Source organism: Furipterus horrens, unplaced genomic scaffold (genome assembly GCF_987537825.1).
Source record: "Furipterus horrens unplaced genomic scaffold, mFurHor1.1.pri manual_scaffold_8, whole genome shotgun sequence".
NCBI lineage: Eukaryota > Metazoa > Chordata > Mammalia > Chiroptera > Furipteridae > Furipterus > Furipterus horrens.
This window is the reverse complement of record NW_028327178.1, coordinates 73,182,771-73,198,778: the sequence shown is the minus strand read 5'-3', so window position 1 is coordinate 73,198,778 and position 16,008 is coordinate 73,182,771. Positions and strand designations below refer to the sequence as shown.

General features: G+C 40.8%; 1 protein-coding gene across 1 annotated transcript in view; it reads left to right on the top strand.

The window, feature by feature from the left end:
• PCSK2 (proprotein convertase subtilisin/kexin type 2) overlaps positions 1 to 16,008 on the top strand; it is a 364,203-nt gene that overhangs the window by 108,716 nt on the left and 239,479 nt on the right. The gene's annotated exons all lie outside the window — the stretch shown is intronic.

Genomic DNA, 16,008 nt, shown 5'->3' with positions numbered 1-16,008 from the left:
ATCCTTTTTAGATATGCCTGTATTGCTATGAACTTCCCTCTCAGAACTGTTTTTGCTGTGTCCCACAGGTTTTGGGCTGTTGTGTGCTCATTATCATTAGTTTCTAAAAATTTCTTGATTTCTTTTTTGATGTCATTGTTAATCCATTCATTATTTAATAGCATGTTATTCAATCTCCATGAGTTTGGGTGTCTTTAATTTTTTTCTCTGAGGTTGATTTTTAGTTTCAAGGCATTGTGATCTGAAAAGATGCTTGATATGATTTCAATTTTCTTGAATTTGTTGAGGCTTGTTTTGTGTCCTATCATGTGGTCTATCTTTGAAAATGTCCCATGTGCACTTGAAAAGAATGTATATTTTGCTTCTTTGGGGTGGAAAGTTCTATATATATCAGTTAGGTCCATGTGGTTCAGTGTGTTGTTCTATACCTGTATATCCTTGGTGTTTCTTTGCTTTGATGATCTGTCTATTGTTGATAATGGAGTGTTGAAGTCCCCTACTATGAGTGTGTTGTTGTTGATATCCTTTTTGTGGTCTTCTAGTATTTGCTTTATATATTTGGGTGCTGCTATGTTGGGTGTATATGTGTTTATCAATGTCATATCTTCTTGATGGATTGTTCCTTTAAGTATTATGAAATGTCCTTCTTTGTCTTTTTTTATTGCCCTTGTTTCAAAATCCGTTTTGTTTGATATGAAGACTGCTACCCCAGCTTTTTTTTCTGGTCCGTTTGCTTGGAATATTTTTTATATCCCTTTACTTTCAGTCTATGTAAATCTTTTGTTTTGAGGTGTGTTTCTTGTAGACAGCAAATATGTGGGTGCTGTTTCCTTATCCATTCCGTTACCCTATGTCTTTTAATTGGAGCATTTAATCCATTTACATTTAAGGTTATTATTGACGTGTATTTACTCATTGCCCTTTGTACCTCTGTTCCTCTCCTTTCTTGTTCTTTTCTTCTTTTTTCTTAGAACACTCCCTTTAGCATCTCTTGCAATGTTGGTTTGGTGGAGATGTATTCTTTTAGTCTTCCTTTGTCTGAGAAACTCCTTATTTCACCTTCTATTTTGAATGAGAGCCTTGCTGGGTAGAGTATTCTTGGTTGTAGGCCTTTGTTTTTCATTGCTTGAAAGATTTTTGACCATTCCCTTCTGGCTTGTAATGTTTCTGTTGAGAAATTAGTTGATAGCCTATAGGAGCTCCCTTGTATGTTATTTGCTGTTTTTCTCTTGCTGCTTTTAGGATTCTCTATTTGTCTTGAAATGTTGCCATTTTAATTATGATGTGCCTTGGAGTGGGTTTTTGGGGGATCCTCTTCATTGGAACTCTCTGTGCTTCCTGAACTTTTATAACTTTTTCTCTCATCAGGTTCAGAAAATTTTCTGTCACTATTTCTCCTATCAGTTTTTCTATTCCATGCTCCTTTTCTTCTCCCTCTCTAATTCCGATGATCCTGATATTATTTCTTATCATGCTATCCTATAATTCCCTTACATCTTGTTCATATTTTCTCAATCTTTTTTCATTTTGCTGTATTGTCTGGGAGTTTTTCTCTACATTATCTTCTAACTCACTAATCCAATCCTCTGCTTCATTTAGTCTGCTTTTGACTGATTCTACTGTGTTTTTTAGTTCAGAGATTGAATTCTTCAATTTTTCCTGGTTCTTGTTAACAGTTTCTATGTCTTTTTTTATGCTGGTGTAGTTCTCTGCAACTTCCCTGTAATTTTCTTGGACCTGCTGGTAAGTTCCTTGGAGGTTTTCATAGTTGTTTTTAAGGACGTTGAGTATATTGAGCTTCTTTACCACCATTGTTTTGAATTCCATGTCTGACATTTGGGCTATGTCTATTTCATCTATCTCTCTTTCTGAGGGTTCCTCTTTTCTTTTCATTGAGGGGTTATTTTTGCGTCTTACCATGTTGGATTCTTTTTGTTTGTTTTTATTTGTTTTTTTTTTGGGGGGGTGGTCTGCTTTGACTTCCCTCCTTTGTGGTGTGAGATTCTTTATGGGAGATCTGGGGGTTTCTGTGGTGCAGTCTCTTTGATATCCTGAGCCTGATGTTCTTGAGTTACCCTTGATGTCGTTTGTTTATGCTCTCTGGTTATATTTCAGATGTTCTTTGGTAGGATCTTCCTTCTGGCTAGTTGGTTGAGAGTCACTCTTTCCATTTTGTCTTGAGTTCTTTTGTGGATATGCTGTTAAAAACATAAACACACAGCCCAGGCAGGAGACCCACACCCTCAAAAAATATCCCCCGCCCTCTATCCCGCTATCGTTAGCCAACGAGCCCGTATTAATATAAATGTAAAGAGATTAGAGCTTTTATACTATAAGAAGAATAGATAAGAGTTGTTTTGGGGGAGGAAAAATATAATTTTTGATAGAGGGGGTGATAGATTAATAATGGTTGAGACTATGCAAGCCAGTAGGTAATATTTACATTGTATGTTAATAAAAATAGAAGAAAAGGATGGAAAAATGCATAATATAGTAAGAAAGTGGGATTGTATTGTATTGTGTTTATATAGTTATTATATTCTATTATTTAGAGTGATAGGGGGGCTAAACTAGACACACATGCAAACAAACAATGACCAAAGAGAAAGGATGAGAAAGAGAGGTTATATGCAACACGTTAGAGATAAAGTTTGTTTTTCTTTTTGGAGGGGGAGAAAAAAAAGAACAACAAAAATAAAGAAGAAAGAAAGAAAAGAAAGAGGAAAGAAAGAAAAAAGAAGGAAAAAAATCCAAAAAAAAAAAAAAAAAAAAAAACAAGAAAAAAGAAGAAGGAAAGAAAGAAGAAAGAGAGAAAAAAAAGTGAAAAAAAAGGGGGGGATGTTTTTACTCAGTTTAGCTTTGGTGTGTCGCCTTCTTTTTCTGTGTCCATAGCTGGTCTAGTGTGGCGGTTCAGAGGTTCTTGTTTCTTGCAGCAATGGTGTGCACCCACGGTTGCCACAATAGTGTGCGCCCACGGTTGCCGGCAGGGCGCGCTCCCTTGCTGCCCACTGGAGCCAGCTGAGGTGTCCTTGCGTGCGCGCTCCTGCACAGGCGGCTTGCCCCGCGATTGGTGCCTATTGTTGCCGGCCGAGGTGTTTCCGCTCTCCCGCCAAGGTGTCCCCACGCGCGAGTCCCTGCACGTGCAGGCGGCCCGAGAGCTTGCCCTGCGATTGGCGCCTATTGTCCCCGGGCTGAGGTGTTTTCGTACTCGTGTGCCTGTGCCCTTAGTCCCGCTGAGCCGAGCTCCGGGAGTTGGTGTCTCTCCTCTTAGTGCGGGCCGCGGACACTTGTGCTCAGTGGAAGTGAGCGTCTGTGAGTCGCTGCCGCCTGCTGTTCCGGTGCTGCAGCCGCCCACCTTCCCTCACCCGCCTGGGCGGGTGAACAGAGCCTGAACTAGTGGTCTGCTTTCTGGCCTGGGGCCCAGCGCCCACTGGAGCTGGCTAGGGGTGTCTGCGCACGGTCCTCTGCGTGTTCAGTGGGCCCTCCCTGTGCCCGTTGGGGCACTGATCTTATGTCTGTTGCGGAGTGTCCGAGGGACGCCTGGACTCACGGCCCCACGCACCTGGGCCAGTGAGTGAGAGCACTTCCCTATGTGCGCCCCCAGGACCCAGAGGTAGGGTTGGGGAGTGGATGAGCGTGCCTCTGCGCCTGCGCTCCTCAAGAATGTCCTACCACCCCCAAACTTTCCTCCCTTCTCCACCGTCCACTAGAGAAAAATATAAAGGAGAATCACGTTCTCACTTGCCCGGCAGCACGCTGTCTCCTGTCCTTCAGCGCCAATGCCACTTGGTCGAGTCCCGTCTCTGCCAGCGTGCAGAGATCCGCTGTCTTCCCGACTCCTCTCCAGGGCAACCTGTAGTCGCCAAAAAGCCTTTGTGTACTTCCCGCCGCAGCTCGGGCAGCCGCCCCATTCAGGAATCCCATTTTGTCCCCTTTTCCTCCGCTATCCTCACTAAACAGGTTGTTCCCAGATGGATTTTCTCTAATCCAGCAGTGCCATGGCTCGACACCTGCCAGTGTCCAGCTGCTCACTGAGAAGTTCTGTCTGCAATTAGCCCAAAATGCAGACGAGTCTCGGGAGCCTGAAAGTGCAGCCTCCCCTCACTCCTCCGCCATCTTCCTTCTCTCCAAAATGATTTTTTAAGAGAAATTAACCTTTTATTTAACACCTAGAATGCATCAGATGCTTTGTGAGAAATATACATTCTAGGAGCTTAAGTTTCACATAAAAAGAAAAACTACTAAAATGCATTTGGAGAAAGAAAACTGTAACAATTATTACAGTGTTTTAAATATTACCCTTCAGCTATATTTTGGGAGACATTTTATATAAATCCTGGTTTTGTCAGGAATTCAATAAAAGTTTGTAATGTTTTGAAGCCCACTTGCTTTTGTTCATAAATTGCAAAATAGTCCAGGCTCACTCCCCAACACCTTCAGCCTTTGTTTCCATCCTGATGGAGGGGGTCATATTGGTAGTCTATATAGGTCAGGGTTCTCTGGAAAAATAGAACCAACAGGATGTGTGTATATATATATGAAAAATATTTTAAGGAATGGGCTTATGTGATTATGGGGGTTTGCAAGTCCAAAATATTCAGAGCATCCCAGCAGCCTAGAAACTCCAACAAGAGTTAATGTACTCTCTTGAGTCTGAAGGTACTTTTAAGGCAGAATTTCTTCTTCCTCAGCAACCTCAGTCTTTGCTCTTAAGGCCTTCAACTGATTAGACGAGGCTCCCAAACACTACTGAGTGTAATACGCTTTAGTCAAAGCCTGCTGATTTAAATGTTAGTCATGGTTTTAAAAAAAATACCTTCACAGGCACTCCTAAACTGTTGACACATAAAATTAACCATACCACAGTCTAATGGGCAAAGCAAACATATCAAATGATAACTGGCATGCAGAGGGGTTAGAAAGGGCTACTGAGAGAAGGCAATACATTTCCAAAAGTAAGACAGAGTAAGCCACAGCAACAAATACTTTAAATACTGAATATGGAGGCATTTCAAAGATCTTCATGTTCAGAATAGTTTTAATATAAAAGGAATGTGTGTGTGTTAAATTGGGGAGGGGACAGGAAGGTAATGCAAATGAACCTGAAAAAGTAAACAGACCAAGAAGAGGAGGGTTCATTCTTTCCTTTCCAGTGTGATTGGATCCTGAGGCAATTTTTTAACTAGTGGCTTGTGCATCTACACACCTTTCTAGAAGGAGGGCCTCAGTTTTCCAAGAACTTTGAGGCTTCAGAAGCAACAATGCCGCTAGCAGTCATAGACGGCACTGTGCCATCTTAGGCACCAAGCCTACAGCTCCTTTTAGTTAAAATTCCCACTCCTGGACTCCCAGTGTTTCCCCAAGCCACCCTAATGGGAGGCCTGGGGAGGCCTGGAGAGGCTTTGGGGAGTTGGGAAGCCTCCCTGAGCCCCTGCCCCTTGTGTAGGAGCTGATCTTAAGATTGGCTTGCCTTTACCCTCAAAGTGGCTTTAACATAGGAGTCCTGTTTTCTTGCCCTATTACACTTACACTTGATGTACCCACCCTAGCCTATCTTGAAAGAGCAACGTGATCTGGAATCTGGGGTTCAGATGGATTTTCTTTCTCTTTCAGAATGCCCTGACTTCCTTATGTAAAGTGATCTCATTCCCACCCATGGGCCAGCTGCACAGACCGGATCATGTAGCTGTGCCTGTCTTCTCCCCTTTCCACCTTAAATCTAACTGGCCAAACAGGAACCTTCAAGAGACCATGCCACAAACAGACAGCTCTGCTCTTAGTGATAAGGGAACTCAAGAGTTAAAGATTTTAGTTTCAGTTACAGTTGATAGGCTTAAGTGATTAATGCACGTGAAAAGCTGTTACAGTATTTTCTCACTTATCATGGGTATTATGTTCTAGACCCCCCAGCGACAGGTGAAAATCCGCAAAGTAGAAATCTTACACTTATTTTAGTATTTATATATATTTTAAGGCTTTATAAACCCTTCCCACACACTTATAAACCATTCCCAGTCCCTTATTAACCTTTCCCATTCCCTTATTAATATTTTCTACACTTTTATACATACTACTTATGTTCTTAAACATATTCTACACTCTTAAACCTATGTAACTTTAACAACATACATATACAGCACCACAAAATCCCACAATATAGAGAAAAATCCACAATAAGTAATTAAATATAATATTTTTTAAAATCCCGCAACACAGTGAGACCGCGATAAGTGAACCGCAATATAGAGATGGACTACTATATTCCAAGAACTGGAATGCAGGACCTATATGACTCCAGGAAGTCGACAAGCAATTCGACCTTTGTTCCATAGAGGGTCTGCAAGCAGTGTTCCAAGGAAGAAATGTCCATGATGCAGATAAAGAATTGTTACTCAGAAGATAGAGAAATACTAGGAAAACAACCTTTGGACTGCACCTCTCATCTGATTAACCTTTTTCCAAATCCATTACCTACCCTTTCCTTCTCCCTATAAAATAGTCAGCTTGATGTGAGATGTTAAGACAGTTTTGTAGGGTACCTAACCCGCCATCTTCTCAGACCTCTGGCATCTGAATAAAGCACCCATAAAGATTCAATCCTTGTCAATACTTATTGGTTCTGGTAGTTATAGGCATCATGAATGTTGACTTTTCCAGATTCATTAGTAGAGCCCTTCTTGTGAAAGGTGACATCAATACCATTGTAAGGATGTCCTTTAATGAGATCTCCACTTAATCTGCACTCTAGCAAGTACCCTGTTACCCAAAAGCTTATAAGAATCTTCCCATTGATTTCAAAATCCAGGAAAGCATTTCAATAATAAGAATGACAAAGGTTCTGTGAGATGGTCTGGTCCAGTAGAGGGTGGCTTTGATGGGGAGCAATACCAGGGGTGACAGAAGACAGGTGCAACTCCAAGGGCACAGGTGAAAAATCTGTAGGAGGCTGAGAAAGGCAGCAGTGATGGGTCTCTCCTCCCCTGCTCAGCCATCCCTGGCTGCAACAGCATAATGCCTGGTGTTGTGTCCCCTAAAAATTCATATGTTGAATTAGAAAGTAATTGTGTTTAGAGATAGGGTCTTTGAAGAGGTAATCAAGTTAAAATGAAGTCATTAGGGTAGACTCTAATCCAATCTGACAGGTGTCCTCAGAGAAGAGACCAGGACATTGATGCACAGAGGGAGGTCCTCGTAAAGACACAGGGAGAAGGCAGTCATCTACAGGCCAAGGAGAGGTGCCTAAGAAAAACCAACCTTGCCAACACTGTGATCTCAGACTTCTAGCTTCCAGAATTATGAGACAATTAATTTCTGTTGTGTTAGCCATCCAGTCTGTGGAACTCTGTTACAGCCGCCCTACCAAGTTAATATACCTGGCTTCATTCTCAATGGAATGGTAGTTAGCAATTCCAAAAGATTACAAAGAGCTACCCTGAAAGGCTACGGTGAAAGAAAAGATGGTTGTTGGGCTGTTCTATTCGATCACAGAAGGAAAAAAAATAAGGATAACAGATGTTTATACAAACCACCTTATGCCTAGAAGGAGATATTTCATTTCATTCACCAGGCATATTGTCACAGTCCCAGACAATGTTGAATAAGTGACAAAATCCTTTATTATTTTGGGTATAAATTTACACAGTGATATTGCCTCTCTGCTTTACTTGAGCTCTTAGGTTTGTGAGATTAATCAATATCTAGGTTGACGAGTAAAACAGGTGATAGAGTTGGTCTTTTAAAAAGTCTTTTTGAGGTCTAGATTTATATACCTCAATTAGGCATACAAAAATAATGCAGAGGTAGTAGATGCATACTAGATGGTGAGAATGAAACTACTCTCTTAAAAATAAATACATCACATAACAAATGCTCCACTATAGTGCCAAAGTAGATAAATGGAGATCTTGTACACATGTGGTAACAGGTGTCTGGGAACCCTCTCTACGTTCCATTCAGTTTGCTGTGAATGTAAAATGCTCTAAAAAATGAAGTTTATTCATCTCTGAAAACAACTAAAATTAGCTAACAAAAACACTTTGACTATACTTTTAATTAATGAATTAATTCAGGGGGAACCCCACTCTGTAACAATTCACCCCTTTCAGTCTTAAAACCCTTTATAATCTTATAAAGGACAATGGGCAAAGGTCTCATGCTCCTCCAGCTGCTTCAATCTGGATATGGTCATCGTCCTACCTACACTTGGGTCCAGAAATTCCCGATAAGAGTGGGGGTGTGGAGGGGAGGGTGGCCTTCCCACATGAGAAAGGATCTTGCAGACTCCGGGTCAGTTGGCTATCCCCAGACAATGGCATGCTTAGTTTAACAGGCTGACATCCTTGTTGTATTCTGAAGACAACAGATTTGGCAACAAGGGTAAAAGACATCATTCAATCCATAACCACTAGATGACAAAAGGCAGGTAGGTATTAATTTTTCAATGCCCCACATTAGGAAAAAATAAATGTTTCTTTGGAGGAAGGTGTGCAAGGCACATCTCACCTGTCCAAAACCCTTTTGCCCACTATACTTAGTTTGGACTGAGGAGAATATTTTAGGTTTCCCCCCACTCTCAGACCTCTGGGCCCTTTCTGTCCAAGCCATTAGGATAGAAAAGAGAAACTAGTTTTAAATTGAAGCCCACAGACCACCACATACTTTACCAACCCAGCCACTTAGTTCAACCACACCATTGAGTCTCAGGAGGCAGCAATGCAGATAGGATTAAGTGAGGCCTATTCCTACAGACAATCACTCGTGTACTGAGATTATAGGCTTATGCACTATAAAAACAGAAAAACATGTTAATTTATGCAACATAACCCACAAACCAGTCTCTAAATCTGTAAGACTGTCTTACCGGGAAGACATGCAATTGCAAGGCATTTGACATTCTTCTTGCCTGTAAATTAAGCATCTTTGATGATGTCACAAACCTAGTTTGACTTTCAAATGAAAACAAACTTTACATGAAAAGAAACTTTAAAGACAGCTGCACTAGTTTACAGTCTAGCACTGAGCATTGTGATTTTCCTTGAATCACAATTTTTCTCCTTAAGATTACCCTACTTGTCATTAAAGGGACTGCATTAAGTCCAGTTTTAATTTATCCTATTCATTTGTGTAAACACAAGAGCAGCAACTGATCACACATGATCTTTAAGTCTGCTTTGCTGAAACTTACACAAGGAACCTTTAGGGTGGCTTTCAGTCTGACCTCTAGGGCACAGAAGCTGAGCCATATGCCTGTCATTCAGCCTTGCCGGCAAACACCAGTCTTTTCCAAGTCCTTCAGGTTTCCCATTGTGCATTAAGGTTCCTTCTAGCCATCTTTCAGGAAAGCAACCTTCGTTCTTTCCCTGGAAAGATTGCCATGAACCACACAACCAACAAAGGTACCAGGCCTTTTTTCTCATGGGCTTTTATTGCCTTCAAAAGTCAATCCTAGTTCCTCAGGGCTTTTTGGTAACAACCAGAGCCCAAGCATGACATTCCAGTCAAAATCTTTGTTAACAACGCCTCTATTCACAACTGGTCTTATTAGTTTTATGCAAAAAACCTTCGGTCATTACTTGCTTCTTCAGAATGCCAAATTCTGGAGGAATCAGGTAGGGAGAAAAATATACAATGTGAAGGAAAATCCTTGTCCCTCTAATATTCACTGAATTTGCATTTCCATACTTTACATTTTCTTTTGTTTACATTCCTACATGTGAGGGTTTTATTTTGGGGGAGGGGGATTTGATGGCTCGTTTATTAATTTATTTTGCTTTCGTTTTTTCCCCCCACTAAAAATTTTTGTTTGTTTGTTTGTTTATAATATTTGTCCCACATTTTCCCCATTTTTCCCCACACTCTGCCCACCCCTATTTCCACAGTCGATCCCCACCCAGTTGTCCATTTCCATGGGTCATTTGTACCTGTTCTTTGACTAGATCCTTCCCCTTCTTACCTCTTCTCTCCCTCCCCCCTTGTCATTGTTAGTCTACTCCTTGTTTACATACCTGTGGTTCAATTTTGCTTATTTGTTTGTGTTGTTCATTAGTCTCCTGTAATAGGTGATAGCATAAGGTATTTTTATTTTGTGCCTGGCTTATTTCACTAAACATAATTCTCTCTAGTTCTATCCATGTTGTTGCAAATGATAGAAGTTCCTTCTTTTTTTCTGCTACATAGTACTCCATTTGCCCTGGCTGGTTTAGCTCAGTGGATTGAGCGTCGGCCTGCGAGCTAAGTGTCGCTGGTTCGATCTTCCAGTCAGGGCACATCAGAGAAGGAAAACTCTGACTCCAAAAAACCTCCGCTGCCTTGCGGCATACCTCTTCAGGGGAAAGGCTAAGGGAGTAAACCCCGACAGAAAATCCAGAGCCGGAGTCCCTAAGGCGGTTTGACGTTGTAGTCAACACCGGCAACTCCTGCGGCGCACCTGAAGCCAAGCTGTATTGACTCCGTCTTTCCCTTGGATCCCTCAGCTGCGAAGAGAGGGGGGGTCTGCTGCATGGGCAACAGCAGACCCTCCATATTACCCTGCCCAGGCTCTGTAGCTTCAGCTTCACTGGAGAGGACACTCCAGCATCATCGCAAGATGTCGATTCAACATGGGAGGAGACAGATACCGTGTCACTCCCGAGTCGGACTGCACAGCCATTCTCGGCGGTGCAGATAGACTCTTAAGAAGCTACACCATCGTCTCTCGAGACGGACGGCTGCCGACGAGTACTCCATTGTGGAAATATACCACAGTTTTTTGATCCATTCATCTATAGATGGGCACTTAGGCTGTTTCCAGCACCTGGATATTGTAAATAGTGATGCTATGAACGTAGGGGTGCATAGGTGCCTTTGAATTGGTGTTTCAGGATTCTTCAAATATAATCCTAGCAATGGAATTGCTTGTTCAAAGGCAGTTTAATTTTTAGTTTTTTGAGGAAATTCCATACTGTTTTCCACAGTGGCTGCACCAGTCTGTATTCCCACCAGCAGTGCACTAGGGTTCCCTTTTCTTCACATCCTCACCAGCATATGTTGTTTGTCGATTTGTTGATGATGGCCATTCTGACTGGTGTAAGGTGGTATCTCATTGTGGTTTTTATTTGTATCTCTCTGATGGCTAGTGATGTTGAGCATTCTTCCATATCCCTGTGGATCCTCTGTATGTCCTCTTTTTTTAAAATTATTGATTATATTGTTACAACAGTTCCAATTTTCTCCCCCTTGCTCCCCTCCACCCAGCACCCCCCTCCCCCAGCAATCCTCCCCAAGTCCATACCCCTGGTTCGTAAAAATTAACTATCCCCCCCCCTCTCAAATATTAGGACCCTTTGTAATCTTGTAAAGGACAATGGGCGAAGGTCTCAAGGTCCTCTAGCTGCTTCAAGCTGGACATGGTCGTCGTCCTACCTACCCTTGGGTCAAGAAAACCCTAATAAGAGTAGGAGTGTGGAGGGGAGGGTGGCCTTCCCACATGGGGAAGGATCGTGCAGACTCCAGGTCAGTTGGCTGTCTCCAGTCAATGGCGTGCTAGGTTAAACAAGCTGGTGTCCTTGTTGTGTTCTGGGGGCAACAGATTTGGCGAAAAGGGTTAAAAGACATCATTCACTCCATAACTACTAGATGACAAAAGGCAGGGATTAATTTTTCAATGTTCCATATTAGGATAAAAAATAAAATAAAATAAAAAAAGGGCTTCTTTGTAAGAAGGTGTGCTAGGCACATCTCACCTGTCCAAAACCCTTTTGCCCATTATACTTAGTTTGGGCTCAGGGAAATAGTTTAGGTTTTCCCCCTCTCAGACCTCTGGGCCTTTTCTGTCCAAGCCATTAGGATAGAAAAGAGAAACCAGTTTTAAAGTGAAGCCCACAGACCACCCCATTCTTCACCAACCCAGCCATTTAGTTCAGCCAAACCTTTGAGTCTCAGGAGGCAGCGCTGCAGAGAAGATTAAGTGAGGCTTATGCGTACAGACAATCACTCAGGCAATGCGATCATAGGCTTATGTCCTTTGAAAACAGAAAACACGTGTTAATTTATGTAACATAACCCACAAACAAGTCTCTAAATCTGTAAGACTGTCTTATTGGGAAGGCATCCAGTTGCAAGGCACTTGAAATTCTATTTGCCTGCAACTTGAATATCTTTGATGATATCACAGACATGGTTTAATTTTCAAGTGAAACCATATTTTAAATGAGAAGAAACTTTTAAGACGGTTAGTTGCCCTATTTTATAGTCTACTACTGATCATTGTGATTTTCCTTGAATAATAATTTTTCTCCCTAAGGTTACCCTCCTTGTCTTTAAAGGGACTACATTAAGTCCATTTTTAATTTATCCTGTTCATTTGCATAAGCATAACAAGAGCAGCAAATGATCACTTATGATCTTTAGTTCTGCTTTGCTGGAACGTACCCCAGGAATATTTGGGGTGACCCTCAGTCTGTTCTTCAGGGCACAGAAGCTGAGCCACATATCTGGCATTCAACCTTGCCTGTACACACCTGCTTTTTCCAAGTCTTTCTGGTTTTTCATTGTGTCTTAAGGTCCCTTCTAGCCATCTTTCAGGAAAACAACCTTCGTTCCTTCCCTGGAAAGATTGCTGTGGACCGCACAACCAACCATGGTACCAGGCCTTTTATCTCATGGGCTTTTATTACCTTTGAAAGTCATTCCCATTTCCTCAGGGCTTTTTGGTAACATTCTGAGCCCAAGTATGTTTCCTTTAGGCTTGACATTCCAGTCAAAGACTTGGTCAAAAAAAAAGAAAAAAAAGGAACCTCTATTAACAACTGGTCTTATTAGTTCTATGCAAAGAAACTTATGTCATTACTTACTTGTTTAGAATGCCAAACTCTGGAGGGATCAAATAGGGAGAAAAATATACAACGTGAAGGAAAATCTTTGTCCTAATATTCACTGAACTGGCATTTCCATTCTTCATATTTTCATTTTTCCCCCACTAAAAAAATTTTTTTTGTTTGTTTTTCCATTACAGTTGTCTCGCTTTTTTACCCCTCTTGCTTCCCTGCACTCTGTCTCTCTCTTCCCCCACATTTAGTTTCCACTCAGTTGCCCATGTCCGTGGGTCATTCATATGTATATATATTTTTTTACTTGACCCTTCCCCTTCTTACACCCTTCTCTTCCTCCCCTCCTCCCCCCTTGTTACTGTTAGTCTATTTCTTGTTTACATACATCTGGTTCAATTTTGCTCATTTGTTTGTGTTGTTCATTAGTTTCCTGTAATAGGTGACAGCATGGGGTATTTTTCTTTTGTTGCCTGGCTTATTTCACTGAGCATAATTTTCTCTAGTTCCATCCATGTTGTTGCAAATGGTAGAAGTTCCTTCTTTCTTTCTGCTACATAGAATTCAATTGTGTAAATGTACCACAGTTTTTTGATCCACTCATCTACAGATGGGCATTTAGGTTGTTTCCAGCACTTGGCTATTGTAAATAGTGCTGCTATGAACATTGGAGTGCATAGGTTCTTTTGTATTGATGTTTCAGGATTTTTTGGATATAATCCTAGCAATGGAATTGCTGGTTCAAAAGGCAGTTCCATTTTTAGTTTTTTGAGGAAATTCCAAACTGTTTTCCACAGTGGCTGCACCAGTCTGCATTCCCACCAGCAATGCACCAGGGTTCCCGTTTCTCCGCATCCTCTCCAGCACAAGTTGTTTGTTGATTTGTTGATGATGGCCATTCTGACTGGTGTGAGGTGATATCTCATTGTGGTTTTTATTTGCATCTCTCTGATGGCTAGTGATGTTGAGCATACTTTCATATGTCTATGGGCCCTCTGTATGTCTTCTTTGGAGAAGTGTTTGTTCAGGTCTTTTGCCCATTTTTTAATTGGGTTGTCTGTCTTCTTGGTGTTGAGTTGTATGAGTTCTTTGTATATTTTGGAGATCAATCCCTTGTCTGAGATGTCATTGGCGAATATATTTTCCCATATGGTTGGTTTCCTTTGTATCTTGCTGATGATTTCTTTAGCTGAGCAGAAACTTTTTAGTTTGATGTAGTCCCATTTGTTTATTCTTTCCTTTATTTCCCTTGCCTTGGGAGATATATCAGTGAAAATGTTGCTACGTGGGATATCTGAAATTTTCCTGCCTATTTTTTCCTCTAGGACTTTTATGGTATCACGGCTTGCATTTAAGTCTTTGATCCATTTTGAGTTTATTCTGGTGTATGCTGTGAGCTGGTGGTCTACTTTCATTTTTTTGCATGTCCCTGTCCAGTTCTCCCAACAGCATTTGTTGAAGAGGCTCTTTTAACTCCATTTGATGTTCTTTCCGCCTTTGTCAAATATCAGTTGACCATATGAACCTGGATTTATTTCTGGGCTCTCTATTCTGTTCCATTGATCTATATGTCTGTTCTTATGCCAGTACCAGACTGTTTGATTACCGTGGCCTTGTAGTATAGTTTGATATCAGGTATTGTGATTCCTCCTACTGTGTTCTTCCTCAAAATTGCTGTGGCTATTCGGGCTCTTTTTTTGGTTCCATATAAATTTTTGAAGTATTTGTTCTAGGTCTGTGAAATATGTTGCTGGTATTTTAATAGGGATTCCATTGATTCTATAAATTGCTTTGGGTAGTATGGACATTTTAATGATGTTGATTCTTCCCATCCATGAGCATGGTATATGCTTCGATTTATTTGTATCTTCTTTAATTTCTTTCTTCAGTGTTATGTAGTTTTCTGTGTACAGGTCTTTTACCTCTTTGGTTAAGTTTATTCCTAGGTATTTTATTTTTCTTGTTGCTATGGTAAATGGGATTTTTCTTTCAGTTTCTATCTCTGAGTTTTTATTGTTGGTGTACAAAAATGCCTTCGATTTCTTAATGTTGACTTTGTATCCTGCTATTTTGCTGAATTCACTTATTAGGTTGAGTAGTTTTTTTGTGGAGTCTGAAGGATTTTCTATGTACACTATCATGTCATCTGCAAATAATGACAGTTTTACTTCCTCTTTTCCAATTTGCATGCCTTTTATTTCTCTTTCTTGTCTGATTGCTGTGGCTAGAACTTCCAAGACTATGTTGAATAGGAGTGGAGAGAGTGGACATCCTTGTCTTGTTCCTGATCTCAGGGGGAATGCTCTCAGTTTTTGCCCATTGAGTATGATGTTGACTTCAGGTTTCTCATATATGGCCTTTATTATGTTGAGGTATGCTCCCTCTATTCCCATTTTGCTGAGAGTTTTTATCATAAATGGGTGTTGTACTTTATCACATGCTTTTTCCACATCTATTGATATGATCATGTGGTTTTTGTCTTTCATTTTGTTTATGTGGTGTATCACGTTTATTGATTTGCGAATATTAAACCATCCTTGCATCCCTGGGATGAATCCTACTTGATCGTGGTGTATGATCTTTCTAATGTGTTGCTGGATCCGGTTTGCCTATATTTTGTTGAGGATTTTACCATCTATGTTCATCAGCGATATTGGTCTGTAGTTTTCTTTCTTTGTTGTGTCTTGACCTGGTTTTGGAATTACGGTTATACTGGCTTCATAGAACGAGTTTGGGAGTCTTCCCTCTTTTTGTATCTTTTGGAATAGTCTGAGTAGGATAGGAGTTAGTTCTTTCCTAAATGTTTTGTAGAATTCACTTGTGAAGCCATCCGGTCCTGGGCTTTTGTGTGCTGGGAGTTTTTTGATTACTGCTTCAATTTCACTAGCTGTTATTGGTCTATTCAGACTTTATGCTTCTTCTTGATTCAGTTTGGGAAGACTATAGTTTTCCAGGAATCTGTCTATTTCCTCTAGGTTGTCAAATTTCTTGCCATACAGTTGTTCGTAATAATTTCATATAATTCTTTGTATTTCTGTTGTATCAGTTGTGATTTCTCCTCTTTCGTTTCTGATTTTATTTATTTGGGTCCTCTCTCTTTTTTTCTTGATGAGCCTGGCTAAAGGCTTGTCAATTTTGTTTATCTTTTCAAAGAACCAGCTCCTACTTTTGTTGATCTTTTGAATTGTTACTTTAGACTCTATGT